Source organism: Eurosta solidaginis, chromosome 1 (genome assembly GCF_040869045.1).
Source record: "Eurosta solidaginis isolate ZX-2024a chromosome 1, ASM4086904v1, whole genome shotgun sequence".
Lineage (NCBI taxonomy): Eukaryota > Metazoa > Arthropoda > Insecta > Diptera > Tephritidae > Eurosta > Eurosta solidaginis.
Window position 1 is genome coordinate 234,792,234 of NC_090319.1, and position 18,871 is coordinate 234,811,104.

Below are 18,871 nucleotides of genomic sequence, written 5' to 3' on the forward strand. Positions count from 1 at the left end.
GCATGCTCCAGATCCAGGGACATGATCGAGCTTCTGTGTATTACACAGGTAACATTTTGGAGCTGCGGTACAGGCCGAAGCTTTGTGGCCGCTTTGCCCACACTTCCAGCAGGCGTTACTCCTGTCTGGACCCTTGCATTCTGCCTTCCGGTGTCCGTAGCCGAGACACCTAAAGCAGCGTTGTACTTCTGCTCGCTGTCTGAAAGTTAAAGTTAAAGTTAAAGTGAAAGTTGTAGTTAAAGTTAAAGTTAAATTTAAAGTTAAAGTTAAGGTTAAAGTTAAAGTTAAATTTAAAGTTAAAGTTAAAGTTAAAGTTAAAGTCAAACTTAAAGTTAAAGTTAAAGTTAAAGATAAAGCGAAAGTTAAAGTTAAAGTTAAAGTTAAACTTAAAGTTAAAGTTAACGTTAAAGTTAAAGCTAAAGTTAAAGTTAAAGTTAAAGTTAAAGTTAAAGCTAAAGTTAAAGTTAAGGTTAAAGTTAAAGTCAAAGTTAAAGTTAAAGTTAAAGTTAAAGTTAAAGTTAAAGTGAAAGTTAAAGTTAAAGTTAAAGTTAAAGTTAAAGTGAAAGTTAAAGTTAAAATTAAAGTTAAAGTTAAAGTTAAATTTAAAGTTAAAGTTAAAGTCAAGGTTAAAGTTAAAGTAAAATTTAAAGTTGAAGTTAAAGTTAAGGTTAAAGTTAAATTTAAAGTCAAAGTTAAAGTTAAAGTTAAGTTTAAAGTTAAAGTTAAAGTCAAAGTTAAAGTGAATTTTAAAGTTAAAGCGAAAGTTAAAGTTAAAAATAAAGTGAAAGTTAAAGTTAAAGTTAAAGTTAAAATTAAAGTTAAAGTTAAAGTGAATGTTAAAGTTAAAGCGAAAGTTAAAGTTAAAGTTAGAAATAAAGTTAAAGTTAAAGTGAAAGTTAAAGTTAAAGTTAAAGTTAAATTTAGAGATAAAGTTAAAGTTAAGGTTAAGGTTAAGGTTAAAGTTAAAGTTAAAGTTAAATTTAAAGTTAAAGTTAAGGTTAAAGTTAAAGTTAAAATCAAAGTTAAAGTTAAAGTTAAGGTTAAAGTTAAAGTTAAAGTCAAAGTTAAAATGAATGTTAAAGTTAAAGCGAAAGTTAAAGTTAAAAATAAAGTTAAAGTTAAAGTAAAAGTAAAAGTAAAAGTGAAAGTTAAAGTTAAAGTTAAAGTTAAAGTTAAAGTTAAAGTGAAAGTTAAAGTTAAAGTAAAAGTTAAAGTTAAATTTAAAGTTAAGGTTAAAGTTAAAGTTAAAGTTAAATTTAAAGTTAAAGTTAAAGTTAAGGTTAAAGTTAAAGTTAAATTTAAAGTCAAAGTTACAGTTAAGTTTAAAGTTAAAGTTAAAGTCAAAGTTTAACTGAATTTTAAAGTTAAAGTTAAAAATAAAGTGAAAGTTAAAGTTAAAGTTAATGTTAAAGTTAAATTTAAAGTTAAAGTTAAAGTTAAAGTTAAAGTTAAAGTTAAAGTTAAAGATAAAGTTAAAGTTAAAGTTAAAGTTAAAGTTAAAGTTAAAGTTAAAGTTAAAATTAAAGTTAAAGTTAAGGTTAAAGTTAAAGTTAAAGTTAAAGATAAAGTGAATGTTTAAGTTAAAGTCAAAGTTAAAGGTCAAGTTAAAGTTAAGGTTAAAGTTAAAGTTGAAGTTAAATTTAAAGTTAAAGTTAAAGTTAAATTTAAAGTTAAAGCTAAAGTTAAAGTTAAGGTTAAATTTAAAGTTAAAGTTAAAGTTAAAGTGAATGCTAAAGATAAAGCGAAAGCGAAAGTTAATGTTTAAAATAAAGTTAAAGTTAAAGTTAAAATGAAAGTTAAAGTTAAAGTCAAAGTTAAAGTTAAAGTTAAAGCTAAAGTTAATTTCAAAGTTAAAGTTAAAGTTAAAGATAAAGTCAAAGTCAATGTTAAAGTTTAAGTTAAAGTTAAAGTTAAATTTAAAGTTAAATTTAAATTTAAATTTAAAGTTAAAGTTAAGGTTAAAGTTAAAGTTAAAGTTAAAGTTATAGTTAAATTTTTTGTTTCTTATAAAACTGGAGAGAGTATCGGTACAAATGTTGTAAAAAGCTTCAATCAAAGGTGGATGCTTCGTACCGTAATTTTCACTTTAATCGAAAAATTTCAATCGTTTCCGTTGAAACACTTGCGAATAATATTGCTAAAGCGCATGCAAACAACCGACGGTTTTTGCCCTAACCCAAATAAGCATGCGTTGCGACAATGCAAAGAATGTGTGCAAACGTCAAATCTAAATGTCACGCAGAACAAAAATTGGAAATCGAGTTAGGTTTTCACGCAGCAAATTCAATTTGAGTTGCTCTCATACAAGTTGTATGTGCATGAGACATTTTTGACAGAAAATGACTTGCGTGCGTTTATATTAGGTTGGCTTGTTAGCAGGTGCTAAGCTCACGCCCACCCCGGATCATAAAGTTAAAGTTAAAGTGAATGTTAAAGTTAAAGCGAAAGTTAAAGTTAAAAATAAAGTTAAAGTTAAAGTGAAAGTTAAAGTTAAGGTTAAAGTTAAAGTTGAAGTTAAAGTTAAAGTTAAAGTGAATGTTAAAGTTAAAGCGAAAGTTAAAGTTAAAGTTAAAGTTAAAAATAAAGTTAAAGTTAAAGTGAAAGTTAAAGTTAAAGTTAAATTTAAAGATAAAGTTAAAGTTAAGGTTAAGGTTAAAGTTAAAGTTAAAGTTAAAGTTAAAGTTAAAGTTAAAGTTAAAATCAAAGTTAAAGTTAAGGTTAAATTTAAAGTTAAAGTCAAAGTTAAAATGTATGTTAAAGTTAAAGCGAAAGTTAAAGTTAAAAATAAAGTTAAAGTTAAAGTAAAAGTGAAAGTTAAAGTTAAAGTGAAAGTGAAAGTTAAAGTTAAAGTTAAATTTAAAGTTAAAGTTAAGGTTAAAGTTAAAGTTGAATTTAAAGTTGAAGTTAAAGTTAAGGTTAAAGTTAAAGTTAAATTTAAAGTCAAAGTTAAAGTTAAAGTTAAGTTTAAAGTTAAAGTTAAAGTCAAAGTTAAAGTGAATTTTAAAGTTAAAGCGAAAGTTAAAGTTAAAAATAAAGTTAAAGTTAAAAATAAAGTTAAAGTTAAGGTTAAAGTTAAAGTTAAAGTCAAAGTTAAAATGAATGTTAAAGTTAAAGCGAAAGTTAAAGTTAAAAATAAAGTTAAAGTTAAAGTAAAAGTGAAAGTTAAAGTTAAAGTTAAAGTGAATGTTAAAGTTAAAGCGAAAGTTAAAGTTAAAATTAAAAATAAAGTTAAAGTTAAAGTGAAAGTTAAAGTTAAAGTCAAAGTTAAAATGAATGTTAAAGTTAAAGCGAAAGTTAAAGTTAAAAATAAAGTTAAAGTTAAAGTAAAAGTAAAAGTGAAAGTTAAAGTTAAAGTTAAAGTGAAAGTTAAAGTTAAAGTTAAGTTTAAAGATAAAGTTAAGGTTAAGGTTAAAGTTAAAGTTAAAGTTAAAGTTAAAGTTAAAGTTAAATTTAAAGTTAAAGTTAAGGTTAAAGTTAAAGTTAAAATCAAAGTTAAAGTTAAAGTTAAGGTTAAAGTTAAAGTCAAAGTTAAAATGAATGTTAAAGTTAAAGCGAAAGTTAAAGTTAAAAATAAAGTTAAAGTTAAAGAAAAAGTGAAAGTTAAAGTTAAAGTTAAAGTGAAAGTTAAAGTGAAAGTTAAAGTTAAAGTTAAAGTTAAAGTTAAATTTAAAGTTAAAGTTAAGGTTAAAGTTAAAGTTAAATTTAAAGTTGAAGTTAAAGTTAAGGTTAAAGTTAAAGTTAAATTTAAAGTCAAAGTTAAAGTTAAGTTTAAAGTTAAAGTTAAAGTCAAAGTTAAAGTGAATTTTAAAGTTAAAGCGAAAGTTAAAGTTAAAAATAAAGTGAAAGTTAAAGTTAAAATTAAAGTTAAAGTTAAAGTGAATGTTAAAGTTAAAGCGAAAGTTAAAGTTAAATTTAAAAATAAAGTTAAAGTTAAAGTGAAAGTTAAAGTTAAATTTAGAGATAAAGTTAAAGTTAAGGTTAAGTTTAAAGTTAAAGTTAAAGTTAAATTTAAAGTTAAAGTTAAGGTTAAAGTTAAAGTTAAAACAAAGTTAAAGTTAAAGTTAAGGTTAAAGTTAAAGTTAAAGTCAAAGTTAAAATGAATGTTAAAGTTAAAGCGAAAGTTAAAGTTAAAAATAAAGTTAAAGTTAAAGTAAAAGTGAAAGTTAAAGTTAAAGTTAAAGTGAAAGCTAAAGTTAAAGTAAAAGTTAAAGTTAAATTTAAAGTTAAAGTTAAGGTTAAGTTAAAGTTAAATTTAAAGTTAAAGTTAAAGTTAAGGTTAAAATTAAAGTTAAATTTAAAGTCAAAGTTAAAGTTAAGTTTAAAGTTAAAGTCAAAGTTAAACTGAATTTTAAAGTTAAAGTTAAAAATAAAGTTAAAGTTAAAGTTAAAGTTAATGTTAAAGTTAAAGTTAAATTTAAAGTTAAAGTTAAAATTAAAGTTAAAGTTAAGGTTAAAGTTAAAGTTAAAGTTAAAGATAAAGTTAAAGTTAAAGTAAAGGTTAAAGTTAAAGTCAAAGTTAAAGGTCAAGTTAAAGTTAAGGTTAAAGTTAAAGTTGAAGTTAAATTTAAAGTTAAAGTTAAAGTTAAATTTAAAGTTAAAGCTAAAGTTAAAGTTAAGGTTAAATTTAAAGTTAAAGTTAAAGTGAATGTTAAAGGTAAAGCGAAAGCGAAAGTTAAAGTTTAAAATAAAGTTAAAGTTAAAGTTAAAATGAAAGTTAAAGTTAAAGTCAAAGTTAAAGTTAAAGTCAAAGCTAAAGTTAAAGTCAAAGTTAAAGTTAAAGTTAAAGATAAAGTCAAAGTCAATGTTAAAGTTAAAGTTAAAGTTAAATTTAAAGTTAAATTTAAATTTAAAGTTAAAGTTAAGGTTAAGGTTAAAGTTAAAGTTAAAGTTAAACTTAAAGTTAAAGTTAAAGTTAAATTTAAAGTTAAAGTTACAGTTACAGTTAAAGTTAAAGTTAAACTTAAATTTAAAGTTAAAGTTAAAGTCAAAGTTAAAGTTCAGGTTATAGTTAAATTTAAAGTTAAAGTTAAAGTTAAACTTAAAGTTAAAGTTAAAGTTAAAGTTAAATTTAAAGTTAAAGTCAAAGTTAAAGCTAAAGTTAATGTTAAAGTTAAAGTGAAAGTTAAAGGTAAAGTTAAAAATAAAATTAAAGTTAAAGTTAAAATGAAAGTTAAATTTAAAGTTAAAAATAAAGTTAAAGTTAAAGTTAAATATTAACTTCTCATTTATTCAATAAAAGTAAAAAATTTGTTTTCTTATCGGTCACCACGCTTAAAAAGCTTAACTTGAATTAATATCAAAGACAAAACTTGAATTAATATCAAAGAAAACAAAATGTTGCATAAATATTATAATTGCATAAGTGGATAATATGCAATAGCTTTACCGCGGCAGTCCCCGAGTGCCACAGGTCCTTTTTGTTACAAAATATCTTTGTGGACTAAATGAAGACCCTTGTTTACACTTATTTGGTCTCTCTACAACGTGGTGTTTTAATTTTTTTCAAACTCCACGTAGTATAGAAAATTAAGAGCTGTGTACTCTATATTGGCTACTGTATGAAATAAGCTGTAAGTCACTGTATTTAAGCTGTCTATGCCGTTTATTGGGAGGTTGCATGAAAAAATGGACCTTGGTAAGGAAATAATGTTTCTTATAAAACTGGAGAGAGTATCGGTTCAAATGTTGTAAAAAGCTTCAATCAAAGGTGGATGCTTCGTACCGTAATTTTCACTTTAATCGAAAAATTTCAATCGTTTCCGTTGAAACACTTGCGAATAATATTGTTAAAGCGCACGCAAACAACCGGCGTTTTTTGCCCTAATCCAAATAAGCATGCGTTGCGACAATACAAAGCACGTGTGCAAACGTCAAATCTAAATGTCACGCTGAACAAAAATTGGAAATCGAGTTAGGTTTTCACGCAGCAAGTTCAATTTGAGTTGCTCTCATACAAGTTGTATGTGCATGAGACATTTTTGACAGAAAATGACTTTCGTGCGTTTATATTAGGTTGGCTTGTTAGCAGGTGCTAAGCTCACGCCCACCCCGGATCATAAAGGTAAAGTTAAAGTGAATGTTAAAGTTAAAGCGAAAGTTAAAGTTAAAAATAAAGTTAAAGTTAAAGTTAAAGTGAAAGTTTAAGTTAAGGTTAAAGTTAAAGTTAAGGTTAAAGTTGAAGTTAAAGTTAAAGTTAAAGTTAAAGTTAAAGTTAAAGTGAATGTTAAAGTTAAAGCGAAAGTTAAAGTTAAAGTTAAAAATAAAGTTAAAGTTAAAGTGAAAGTTAAAGTTAAACTTAAAGTTAAAGTTAAATTTAAAGATAAAGTTAAAGTTAAGGTTAAAGTTAAAGTTAAATTTAAAGTTAAAGTTAAAGTTAAAGTTAAGGTTAAAGTTAAAGTTAAAGTTAAAGTCAAAGTTTAAGTTAAAGTTAAGGTTAAAGTTAAAGTTAAAGTCAAAGTTAAAATGAATGTTAAAGTTAAAGCGAAAGTTAAAGTTAAAAACAAAGTTAAAGTTAAAGTAAAAGTAAAAGTAAAAGTGAAAGTTATAGTTAAAGTTAAAGTTAAAGTTAAAGTTAAAGTTAAAGTTAAAGTTAAAGTTAAAGTTAAAGTTAAAGTTAAAGTTAAAGTTAAAGTTAAAGTTAAAGTTAAAGTTAAAGTTAAAGTTAAAGTTAAAGTTAAAGTTAAAGTGAAAGTTATAGTTAAAGTTAAAGTTAAATTTAAAGTTAAAGTTAAGGTTAAAGTTAAATTTAAAGTTAAAGTTAAAGTTAAAGTTAAAATTAAAGTTAAAGTTAAGGTTAAAGTTAAAAATAAAGTTAAAGTCAAAGTTAAAGGTCAAGTTAAAGTTAAGGTTAAAGTTAAAGTTGAAGTTAAATTTAAAGTTAAAGTTAAAGTTAAATTTAAAGTTAAAGCTAAAGTTAAAGTTAAGGTTAAAGTTAAAGTTAAAGTTTAAAATAAAGTTAAAGTTAAAATGAAAGTTAAAGCTAAAGTTAAAGTCAAAGTTAAAGTTAAAGTTAAGTTAAATTTAAAGATGAAGTTAAAGTTAAGGTTAAAGTTAAAGTTAAATTTAAAGTTAAAGTTAAAGTTAAGGTTAAAGTTAAAGTCAAAGTTAAAGTTAAAAATAAAGTTAAAGTTAAAGTGAAAGTTAAAGTTAAACTTAAAGTTAAAGTTAAATTTAAAGATAAAGTTAAAGTTAAGGTTAAGGTTAAAGTTAAAGTTAAAGTTAAAGTTAAAGTTAAAGTTAAAGTTAAAGTTAAGGTTAAAGTTAAAGTTAAAGTTAAAGTTAAAGTCAAAGTTAAAGTTAAAGTTAAGGTTAAAGTTAAAGTTAAAGTTAAAGTCAAAGTTAAAATGAATGTTAAAGATAACGCGAAAGTTAAAGTTAAAAATAAAGTTAAAGTTAAAGTAAAAGTCAAAGTGAAAGTTAAAGTTAAAGTTAAAGTGAAAGTTGTAGTTAAAGTTAAAGTTAAATTTAAAGTTAAAGTTAAGGTTAAAGTTAAAGTTAAATTTAAAGTTAAAGTTAAAGTTAAAGTGAAAGTGAAAGTTAAAGTTAAAGTTAAAGTCAAAGTTAAAGTTAAAGTTAAAGTTAAAGTTAAAATTAAAGTTAAAGTTAAAGTTAAGGTTAAAGTTAAAGTTAAAGTAAAAATTAAAGTTAAAGTTAAAGTTAAAGATAAAGTTAAAGTCAAAGTTAAAGGTCAAGTTAAAGTTAAGGTTAAAGTTAAAGTTAAAGTTGAAGTTAAATTTAAAGTTAAAGTTAAAGTTAAATTTAAAGTTAAAGCTAAAGTTAAAGTTAAGGTTAAAGTTAAAGTTAAAGTTAAAGTTTAAAATAAAGTTAAATTTAAAATGAAAGTTAAAGTTAAAGTTAAAGTTAAAGTCAAAGTTAAAGTTAAAGTTAAAGTTAAAGATAAAGCGAAAGTTAAAGTTAAAGTTAAAGTTAAACTTAAAGTTAAAGTTAACGTTAAAGTTAAAGCTAAAGTTAAAGTTAAAGTTAAAGTTAAAGTTAAAGCTAAAGTTAAAGTTAAGGTTAAAGTTAAAGTCAAAGTTAAAGTTAAAGTTAAAGTTAAAGTTAAAGTTAAAGTGAAAGTTAAAGTTAAAGTTAAAGTTAAAGTTAAAGTTAAAGTGAAAGTTAAAGTTAAAATTAAAGTTAAAGTTAAAGTTAAATTTAAAGTTAAAGTTAAAGTCAAGGTTAAAGTTAAAGTAAAATTTAAAGTTGAAGTTAAAGTTAAGGTTAAAGTTAAATTTAAAGTCAAAGTTAAAGTTAAGTTTAAAGTTAAAGTTAAAGTCAAAGTTAAAGTGAATTTTAAAGTTAAAGCGAAAGTTAAAGTTAAAAATAAAGTGAAAGTTAAAGTTAAAGTTAAAGTTAAAATTAAAGTTAAAGTTAAAGTGAATGTTAAAGTTAAAGCGAAAGTTAAAGTTAAAGTTAGAAATAAAGTTAAAGTTAAAGTGAAAGTGAAAGTTAAAGTTAAAGTTAAAGTTAAATTTAGAGATAAAGTTAAAGTTAAGGTTAAGGTTAAGGTTAAAGTTAAAGTTAAAGTTAAATTTAAAGTTAAAGTTAAGGTTAAAGTTAAAGTTAAAATCAAAGTTAAAGTTAAAGTTAAGGTTAAAGTTAAAGTTAAAGTCAAAGTTAAAATGAATGTTAAAGTTAAAGCGAAAGTTAAAGTTAAAAATAAAGTTAAAGTTAAAGTAAAAGTAAAAGTAAAAGTGAAAGTTAAAGTTAAAGTTAAAGTTAAAGTTAAAGTTAAAGTGAAAGTTAAAGTTAAAGTAAAAGTTAAAGTTAAATTTAAAGTTAAGGTTAAAGTTAAAGTTAAAGTTAAATTTAAAGTTAAAGTTAAAGTTAAGGTTAAAGTTAAAGTTAAATTTAAAGTCAAAGTTACAGTTAAGTTTAAAGTTAAAGTTAAAGTCAAAGTTTAACTGAATTTTAAAGTTAAAGTTAAAAATAAAGTGAAAGTTAAAGTTAAAGTTAATGTTAAAGTTAAATTTAAAGTTAAAGTTAAAGTTAAAGTTAAAGTTAAAGTTAAAGTTAAAGTTAAAGATAAAGTTAAAGTTAAAGTTAAAGTTAAAGTTAAAGTTAAAGTTAAAGTTAAAGTTAAAATTAAAGTTAAAGTTAAGGTTAAAGTTAAAGTTAAGTTAAAGTTAAAGATAAAGTGAATGTTTAAGTTAAAGTCAAAGTTAAAGGTCAAGTTAAAGTTAAGGTTAAAGTTAAAGTTGAAGTTAAATTTAAAGTTAAAGTTAAAGTTAAATTTAAAGTTAAAGCTAAAGTTAAAGTTAAGGTTAAATTTAAAGTTAAAGTTAAAGTTAAAGTGAATGCTAAAGATAAAGCGAAAGCGAAAGTTAATGTTTAAAATAAAGTTAAAGTTAAAGTTAAAATGAAAGTTAAAGTTAAAGTCAAAGTTAAAGTTAAAGTTAAAGCTAAAGTTAATTTCAAAGTTAAAGTTAAAGTTAAAGATAAAGTCAAAGTCAATGTTAAAGTTTAAGTTAAAGTTAAAGTTAAATTTAAAGTTAAATTTAAATTTAAATTTAAAGTTAAAGTTAAGGTTAAAGTTAAAGTTAAAGTTAAAGTTATAGTTAAATTTTTTTTTTTTTTTTTTTTTTTTTTTTTTTTTTTTTTTTTTTTTGTGTTTCGTGGAAGGAGGAAATGCTTTATGCACTGACCGGGATATTTAAGCCTCACTGCGAGACTCTCCGAGTGTAGGACTCCCTTCTGCCATGAAGGCCTACCCACTAAAACCTAACCTCCCACGGCCCACGCAAATCCCCGTACCTGGGACCGCGTTTAGCATTACTTCGGGTACGGGTGCGCGCTACGTGAGCTCTATGGCTACTCTCACGCTAATGGGCTAGGCATCCGTCTTCTCGTTTACTGGTAAGTATATGCCTCACATATGTGCTGACCGTATCCCATCTGTCTCTTCGACAGGTCATGTTATTAATGACACTGCCCGGGGATAGGTCGCCAAGTACCTCTTCTACCCTCCTTCGCTGATGGGAGAAGTGCCTGCATTCGAAGAAGGTGTGGCGTACATCGTCTATTTCCCCACAGTACAGACAGCTCGGGCTATCAACCTTACCCATTCTGTGTAGGTATTTGCGGAAGTAACCATGTCCCGTTAGAAACTGGGTCAGGTAAAAGTCTACCTCTCCGTGCGGTCGCTTCAACCATGGATCAAGTTCAGGGATTAGTTCCCTAGTCCACTTTCCTACGATGCTGTTGCTCCACTGATCTTGCCAACGTCGGATCGATTCTTCTCGCGCCTGCATGGCAACAGCAGCTCTACTTGCTTGCGATCCGTTGTCATATATTGTTTTTCTTTCCTCAACGAGAAGATATATCGGTATGGTTCCCGCAACGACCAGGACAGCTTCAGCTGAGACCGTGCGGTAAGCCGAAGATATTCGCAGCGCCCCTCTGCGTTGGACCGAGGTGAGGGCGACTCGGTTCTTCCGGTATTTCATTGCGTCCGCCCAGATTTCTGCACCATATAAGAGTATAGAATCCGAGGCTGATGCAAGCAACTTCCTTGTGCATGGTTTTGGGCCACCTGTGTTTGCCATTAATCTACTCAACTGCGCTATTATGCGCGCAGCTCTTTCGCAGGTCCCTCGTATGTGATCCGAGAAGTTGAGTTTGCTGTCTAACCTCACTCCCAGATATTTCGCTGAAGCGAGTGTTTCTATTGGCTGGTCCCCAACCATCATGTTCCTGGTAGTGGGAATACGTCTCTTTGTGAGGATGACGATCTCCGTTTTGGCTGTTGCTAACTGGAGACCGTGCTCAGCCATCCACCTATTTACATTACGCATGACCTGGTTTAATTTTAGCTGTGCCAGCTCGCAGCTTGGTGCTGTTATCACAGCTGCCACGTCGTCTGCAAATGCAACGAGGAAGGTGCTTTCTGGCATGTCTAACCGAAGAAGACTGTCGTAAGTTATATTCCAGAGATCGGGACCTAGTACCGAACCCTGGGCTGCTCCACCTGTTATTTTTACCTTTTTTTGACCGTGAGTACTTTCATATATTAGATACCTCTCTCTTAGGTAGTCCCTTAAAATTTCTAACAAATATTGCGGTACTTTGAAAGTGCTTTCTAGTGCCTCAAGCATGTCCTCCCACCTAGCTGAGTTAATAGTTAAATTTAAAGTTAAAGTTAAAGTTAAAGTTAAAGTTAAACTTAAAGTTAAAGTTAAATTTAAAGCTAAAGTTACAGTTACAGTTAAAGTTAAAGTTAAACTTAAATTTAAAGTTAAAAATAAAGTTAAAGTTAAAGTTAAATATTAACTTCTCATTTATTCAATAAAAGTAAAAAATTTGTTTTCTTATCGGTCACCACGCTTAAAAAGCTTAACTTGAATTAATATCAAAGACAAAACTTGAATTAATATCAAAGAAAACAAAATGTTGCATAAATATTATAATTGCATAAGTTGATAATATGCAATAGCTTTACCGCGGCAGTCTCCGAGTGCCACACGTCCTTTTTGTTACAAAATATCTTTGTGGACTAAATGAAGACCCTTGTTTACACTTATTTGGTCTCTCTACAACGTGGTGTTTTAATTTTTTTCAAACTCCACGTAGTATAGAAAATTAAGAGCTGTGTACTCTATATAGGCTACTGTATGAAATAAGCTGTAAGTCACTGTATTTAAGCTGTCTAGGCCGTTTATTGGGAGGTTGCATGAAAAAATGGACCTTGGTAAGGAAATAATGTTTCTTATAAAACTGGAGAGAGTATCGGTACAAATGTTGTAAAAAGCTTCAATCAAAGGTGGATGCTTCGTACCGTATTTTCACTTGCGAATAATATTGTTAAAGCGCACGCAAACAACCGGCGTTTTTTGCCCTAACCCAAATAAGCATGCGTTGCGACAATGCAAAGCATGTGTGCAAACGTCAAATCTAAATGTCACGCAGAATAAAAATTGGAAATCGAGTTAGGTTTTCACGCAGCAAATTCAATTTGAGTTGCTCTCATACAAGTTGTATGTGCATGAGACATTTTTGACAGAAAATGACTTGCGTGCGTTTATATTAGGTTGGCTTGTTAGCAGGTGCTAAGCTCACGCCCACCCCGGATCATAAAGTTAAAGTTAAAGTTAAAGTGAATGTTAAAGTTAAAGCGAAAGTTAAAGTTAAAAATAAAGTTAAAGTTAAAGTTAAAGTGAAATTAAAGTTAAGGTTAAAGTTAAAGTTAAAGTTAAAGATAAAGTGAAATTAAAGTTAAGGTTAAAGTTAAAGTTGAAGTTAAAGTTAAAGTTAAAGTTAAAGTTAAAGTTAAAGTTAAAGTTAAAGTTAAAGTTAAAGTTAAAGTTAAAGTTAAAGTTAAAGTTAAAGTTAAAGTTAAAGTTAAAGTGAATGTTAAAGTTAAAGCGAAAGTTAAAGTTAAAGTTAAAAATAAAGTTAAAGTTAAAGTTAAAGTGAAAGTTAAAGTTAAACTTAAAGTTAAGTTAAATTTAAATTTAAAGTTAAAGTTAAGGTTAAAGTTAAATTTAAAGTTAAAGTTAAAGCTAAAGTTAAAGTTAAAGTGAAAGTGAAAGTTAAAGTTAAAGTTAAAATTAAAGTTAAAGTTAAAGTTAAAGTTAAAGTTAAAGTTATAGTTAAATTTAAAGTTAAAGTTAAAGTTAAAGTTAAAGTTAAACTTAAAGTTAAAGTTAAATTTAAAGTTAAAGTCAAAGTTAAAGTTAATGTTAAAATTAAAGTGAAAGTTAAAGGTAAAGTTAAAAATAAAATTAAAGTTAAAGTGAAAGTTAAATTTAAAGTTAAAAATAAAAATAAAGTTAAATATTAACTTCTCATTTATTCAATAAAAGTAAAAAATTTATTTTCTTATCGGTCACCACGCTTAAAAAGCTTAACTTGAATTAATATCAAAGATAAAACTTGAATTAATATCAAAGAAAACAAAATGTTGCATAAATATTATAATTGCATAAGTTGATAATATGCAATAGCTTTACCGCGGCAGTCCCCGAGTGCCACACGTCCTTTTTGTTACAAAATATCTTTGTGGACTAAATGAAGACCCTTGTTTACACTTATTTGGTCTCTCTACAACGTGGTGTTTTAATTTTTTTCAAACTCCACGTAGTATAGAAAATTAAGAGCTGTGTACTCTATATAGGGTACTGTATGAAATAAGCTGTAAGTCACTGTATTTAAGCTGTTTAGGCCGTTTATTGGGAGGTTGCATGAAAAAATGGACCTTGGTAAGGAAATAATGTTTCTTATAAAACTGGAGAGAGTATCGGTACAAATGTTGTAAAAAGCTTCAATCAAAGGTGGATGCTTCGTACCGTAATTTTCACTTTAATCGAAAAATTTCAATCGTTTCCGTTGAAACACTTGCGAATAATATTGTTAAAGCGCACGCAAACAACCGGCGTTTTTTGCCCTAACCCAACTAAGCATGCGTTGCGACAATGCAAAGCATGTGTGCAAACGTCAAATCTAAATGTCACGCAGAACAAAAATTGGAAAACCTAACTCGGTTTTCACGCAGCAAATTCAATTTGAGTTGCTCTCATACAAGTTGTATGTGCATGAGACATTTTTGACAGAAAATGACTTGCGTGCGTTTATATTAGGTTGGCTTGTTAGCAGGTGCTAAGCTCACGCCCACCCCGGATCATAAAGTTAAAGTTAAAGTTAAAGTGAAAGTTAAAGTTAAAATTAAAGTTAAAGTTAAAGTTAAATTTAAAGTTAAAGTTAAAGTCAAGGTTAAAGTTAAAGTAAAATTTAAAGTTGAAGTTAAAGTTAAGGTTAAAGTTAAAGTTAAATTTAAAGTCAAAGTTAAAGTTAAAGTTAAGTTTAAAGTTAAAGTCAAAGTTAAAGTGAATTTTAAAGTTAAAGCGAAAGTTAAAGTTAAAAATAAAGTGAAAGTTAAAGTTAAAGTTAAAGTTAAAATTAAAGTTAAAGTTAAAGTGAATGTTAAAGTTAAAGCGAAAGTTAAAGTTAAAGTTAGAAATAAAGTTAAAGTTAAAGTGAAAGTTAAAGTTAAAGTTAAATTTAGAGATAAAGTTAAATTTAAGGTTAAGGTTAAGGTTAAGGTTAAAGTTAAAGTTAAAGTTAAATTTAAAGTTAAAGTTAAGGTTAAAGTTAAAGTTAAAATCAAAGTTAAAGTTAAAGTTAAGGTTAAAGTTAAAGTTAAAGTTAAAGTCAAAGTTAAAATGAATGTTAAAGTTAAAGCGAAAGTTAAAGTTAAAAATAAAGTTAAAGTTAAAGTTAAAGTAAAAGTGAAAGTTAAAGTTAAAGTTAAAGTTAAAGTGAAAGTTAAAGTTAAAGTAAAAGTTAAAGTTAAATTTAAAGTTAAGGTTAAAGTTAAAGTTAAAGTTAAAGTTAAATTTAAAGTTAAAGTTAAAGTTAAGGTTAAAGTTAAAGTTAAATTTAAAGTCAAAGTTACAGTTAAGTTTAAAGTTAAAGTTAAAGTCAAAGTTTAACTGAATTTTAAAGTTAAAGTTAAAAATAAAGTGAAAGTTAAAGTTAAAGTTAATGTTAAAGTTAAATTTAAAGTTAAAGTTAAAGTTAAAGTTAAAGTTAAAGATAAAGTTAAAGTTAAAGTTAAAGTTAAAGTTAAAATTAAAGTTAAAGTTAAGGTTAAGGTTAAAGTTAAAGTTAAAGTTAAAGATAAAGTGAATGTTTAAGTTAAAGTCAAAGTTAAAGGTCAAGTTAAAGTTAAGGTTAAAGTTAAAGTTGAAGTTAAATTTAAAGTTAAAGTTAAAGTTAAATTTAAAGTTAAAGCTAAAGTTAAAGTTAAGGTTAAATTTAAAGTTAAAGTTAAAGTGAATGTTAAAGATAAAGCGAAAGCGAAAGTTAAAGTTTAAAATAAAGTTAAAGTTAAAGTTAAAATGAAAGTTAAAGTTAAAGTCAAAGTTAAAGTTAAAGTTAAAGCTAAAGTTAAGGTCAAAGTTAAAGTTAAAGTTAAAGATAAAGTCAAAGTCAATGTTAAAGTTAAAGTTAAAGTTAAATTTAAAGTTAAATTTAAATTTAAATTTAAAGTTAAAGTTAAGGTTAAAGTTAAAGTTAAAGTTATAGTTAAATTTAAAGTTAAAGTTAAAGTTAAAGTTAAACTTAAAGTTAAAGTTAAAGTTAAATTTAAAGCTAAAGTTACAGTTACAGTTAAAGTTAAAGTTAAACTTAAATTTAAAGTTAAAAATAAAGTTAAAGTTAAAGTTAAATATTAACTTCTCATTTATTCAATAAAAGTAAAAAATTTGTTTTCTTATCGGTCACCACGCTTAAAAAGCTTAACTTGAATTAATATCAAAGACAAAACTTGAATTAATATCAAAGAAAACAAAATGTTGCATAAATATTATAATTGCATAAGTTGATAATATGCAATAGCTTTACCGCGGCAGTCTCCGAGTGCCACACGTCCTTTTTGTTACAAAATATCTTTGTGGACTAAATGAAGACCCTTGTTTACACTTATTTGGTCTCTCTACAACGTGGTGTTTAAATTTTTTTCAAACTCCACGTAGCATAGAAAATTAAGAGCTGTGTACTCTATATAGGCTACTGTATGAAATAAGCTGTAAGTCACTGTATTTAAGCTGTCTAGGCCGTTTATTGGGAGGTTGCATGAAAAAATGGACCTTGGTAAGGAAATAATGTTTCTTATAAAACTGGAGAGAGTATCGGTACAAATGTTGTAAAAAGCTTCAATCAAAGGTGGATGCTTCGTACCGTAATTTTCACTTGCGAATAATATTGTTAAAGCGCACGCAAACAACCGGCGTTTTTTGCCCTAACCCAAATAAGCATGCGTTGCGACAATGCAAAGCATGTGTGCAAACGTCAAATCTAAATGTCACGCAGAATAAAAATTGGAAATCGAGTTAGGTTTTCACGCAGCAAATTCAATTTGAGTTGCTCTCATACAAGTTGTATGTGCATGAGACATTTTTGACAGAAAATGACTTGCGTGCGTTTATATTAGGTTGGCTTGTTAGCAGGTGCTAAGCTCACGCCCACCCCGGATCATAAAGTTAAAGTTAAAGTGAATGTTAAAGTTAAAGCGAAAGTTAAAGTTAAAAATAAAGTTAAAGTTAAAGTGAAATTAAAGTTAAGGTTAAAGTTAAAGTTGAAGTTAAAGTTAAAGTTAAAGTTAAAGTTAAAGTTAAAGTTAAAGTTAAAGTTAAAGTTAAAGTTAAAGTTAAAGTTAAAGTTAAAGTTAAAGTTAAAGTGAATGTTAAAGTTAAAGCGAAAGTTAAAGTTAAAGTTAAAAATAAAGTTAAAGTTAAAGTTAAAGTTAAAGTTAAAGTGAAAGTTAAAGTTAAACTTAAAGTTAAGTTAAATTTAAAGATAAAGTTAAAGTTAAGGTTAAAGTTAAAGTTAAATTTAAAGTTAAAGTTTTTTTTTTTTTTTTTTTTTTTTTTTTTTTTTTTTTTTTGTGTTTCGTGGAAGGAGGAAATGCTTTATGCACTAACCGGGATATTTAAGCCTCACTGTGAGACTCTCCGAGTGTAGGACTCCCTTCTGCCATGAAGGCCTACCCACTAAAACCTAACCTCCCACGGCCCGCGCAAATCCCCGTACCTGGGACCGCGTTTAGCATTACTTCGGGTACGGGTGCGCGCTACGTGAGCTCTATGGCTACTCTCACGCTAATGGGCTAGGCATCCGTCTTCTCGTTTACTGGTAAGTATATGCCTCACATATGTGCTGACCGTATCCCATCTGTCTCTTCGACAGGTCATGTTATTAATGACACTGCCCGGGGATAGGTCGCCAAGTACCTCTTCTACCCTCCTTCGCTGATGGGAGAAGTGCCTGCATTCGAAGAAGGTGTGGCGTACATCGTCTATTTCCCCACAGTACAGACAGCTCGGGCTATCAACCTTACCCATTCTGTGTAGGTATTTGCGGAAGTAACCATGTCCCGTTAGAAACTGGGTCAGGTAAAAGTCTACCTCTCCGTGCGGTCGCTTCAACCATGGATCAAGTTCAGGGATTAGTTCCCTAGTCCACTTTCCTACGATGCTGTTGCTCCACTGATCTTGCCAACGTCGGATCGATTCTTCTCGCGCCTGCATGGCAACAGCAGCTCTACTTGCTTGCGATCCGTTGTCATATATTGTTTTTCTTTCCTCAACGAGAAGATATATCGGTATGGTTCCCGCAACGACCAGGACAGCTTCAGCTGAGACCGTGCGGTAAGCCGAAGATATTCGCAGCGCCCCTCTGCGTTGGACCGAGGTGAGGGCGGCTCGGTTCTTCCGGTATTTCATTGCGTCCGCCCAGATTTCTGCACCATATAAGAGTATAGAATCCGAGGCTGATGCAAGCAACTTCCTTGTGCATGGTTTTGGGCCACCTGTGTTTGCCATTAATCTACTCAACTGCGCTATTATGCGCGCAGCTCTTTCGCAGGTCCCTCGTATGTGATCCGAGAAGTTGAGTTTGCTGTCTAACCTCACTCCCAGATATTTCGCTGAAGCGAGTGTTTCTATTGGCTGGTCCCCAACCATCATGTTCCTGGTAGTGGGAATACGTCTCTTTGTGAGGATGACGATCTCCGTTTTGGCTGTTGCTAACTGGAGACCGTGCTCAGCCATCCACCTATTTACATTACGCATGACCTGGTTTAATTTTAGCTGTGCCAGCTCGCAGCTTGGTGCTGTTATCACAGCTGCCACGTCGTCTGCAAATGCAACGAGGAAGGTGCTTTCTGGCATGTCTAACCGAAGAAGACTGTCGTAAGTTATATTCCAGAGATCGGGACCTAGTACCGAACCCTGGGCTGCTCCACCTGTTATTTTTACCTTTTTTTGACCGTGAGTACTTTCATATATTAGATACCTCTCTCTTAGGTAGTCCCTTAAAATTTCTAACAAATATTGCGGTACTTTGAAAGTGCTTTCTAGTGCCTCAAGCATGTCCTCCCACCTAGCTGAGTTAAAAGCGTTTTTGACGTCCAGCGTGACCAGCAACACTATAGGTCTTGCTCTGTGGCACGCTGTCTCGGCTTTCTTGACTGCGTCTATAACTTCTGCTATGGCATCCATTGTAGAGTGCCCCCTCCGAAAACCATGCTGTCTGGGCGACAGTCCTCCGGCGTCCTGTAACGCTCTGGTGAGGCGTTGCTTCAGGAGACTCTCCATCAATTTCCCTGCTGTGTCCAACATACATAGGGGACGGTAGGATGATGGAGAGTTGGGATCTCCTTTCCCTTTTGGAATGAGAACCAGTCGTGCTGTCTTCCATATGGTGGGGAAAATTCTTTCTTCGAGACATTTGTTGTACATGTGCAGCATAAGTTCTGGGCAGTCGTTTGCAGCTAGTCTAATTGCCTCCGCGGGTATTCCGTCGGGCCCAGATGCTTTCCTAGGTTTCATAGTTCGCACGGCAGTTTTAAGCTCTTCTTCTTGGAATGGTTCCACGTTGCGATCTTCATGGGTAACGTACCCGCCCTCCCTAGGCAGTTGGGTGGGAAACAGGCCATCCACAATGTTCCTTATTTGGTTCTCGTCCATCAGCTGGTTTGGCGGACGGAACTTCTTCATTACTATCTTATATCCCTGCCCCCATGGGTCTCGATCCACTTCCTCGCAAAGCGCTTTCCAGCACTTAAGCTTGCTTTGCTTAATGGCAGCACTAAGAGCTTTCTTCGCTCCTTTGTACGCTTCCGACTTTTCTAGAGCCTCAGGCCTGCCGCGCGCGCGAGTTGCTAGCCTTCGCATCCTGTGGCATATTTTCCGCAGCTCCGCGATTTCGCTATTCCACCAGTATACCTGATTTTTACCCCTCCACACTCCCCTCCGTGGCATAGAGAGGTTGCAAGCGTGGCGAAGACAGCTCATTGTCTTTTCAACCGTCTCTTCCGTCGGACTGGAGTTGTTGATTATCCGTCGGGCATCCCCCAGTACTGATGCGGAGAACG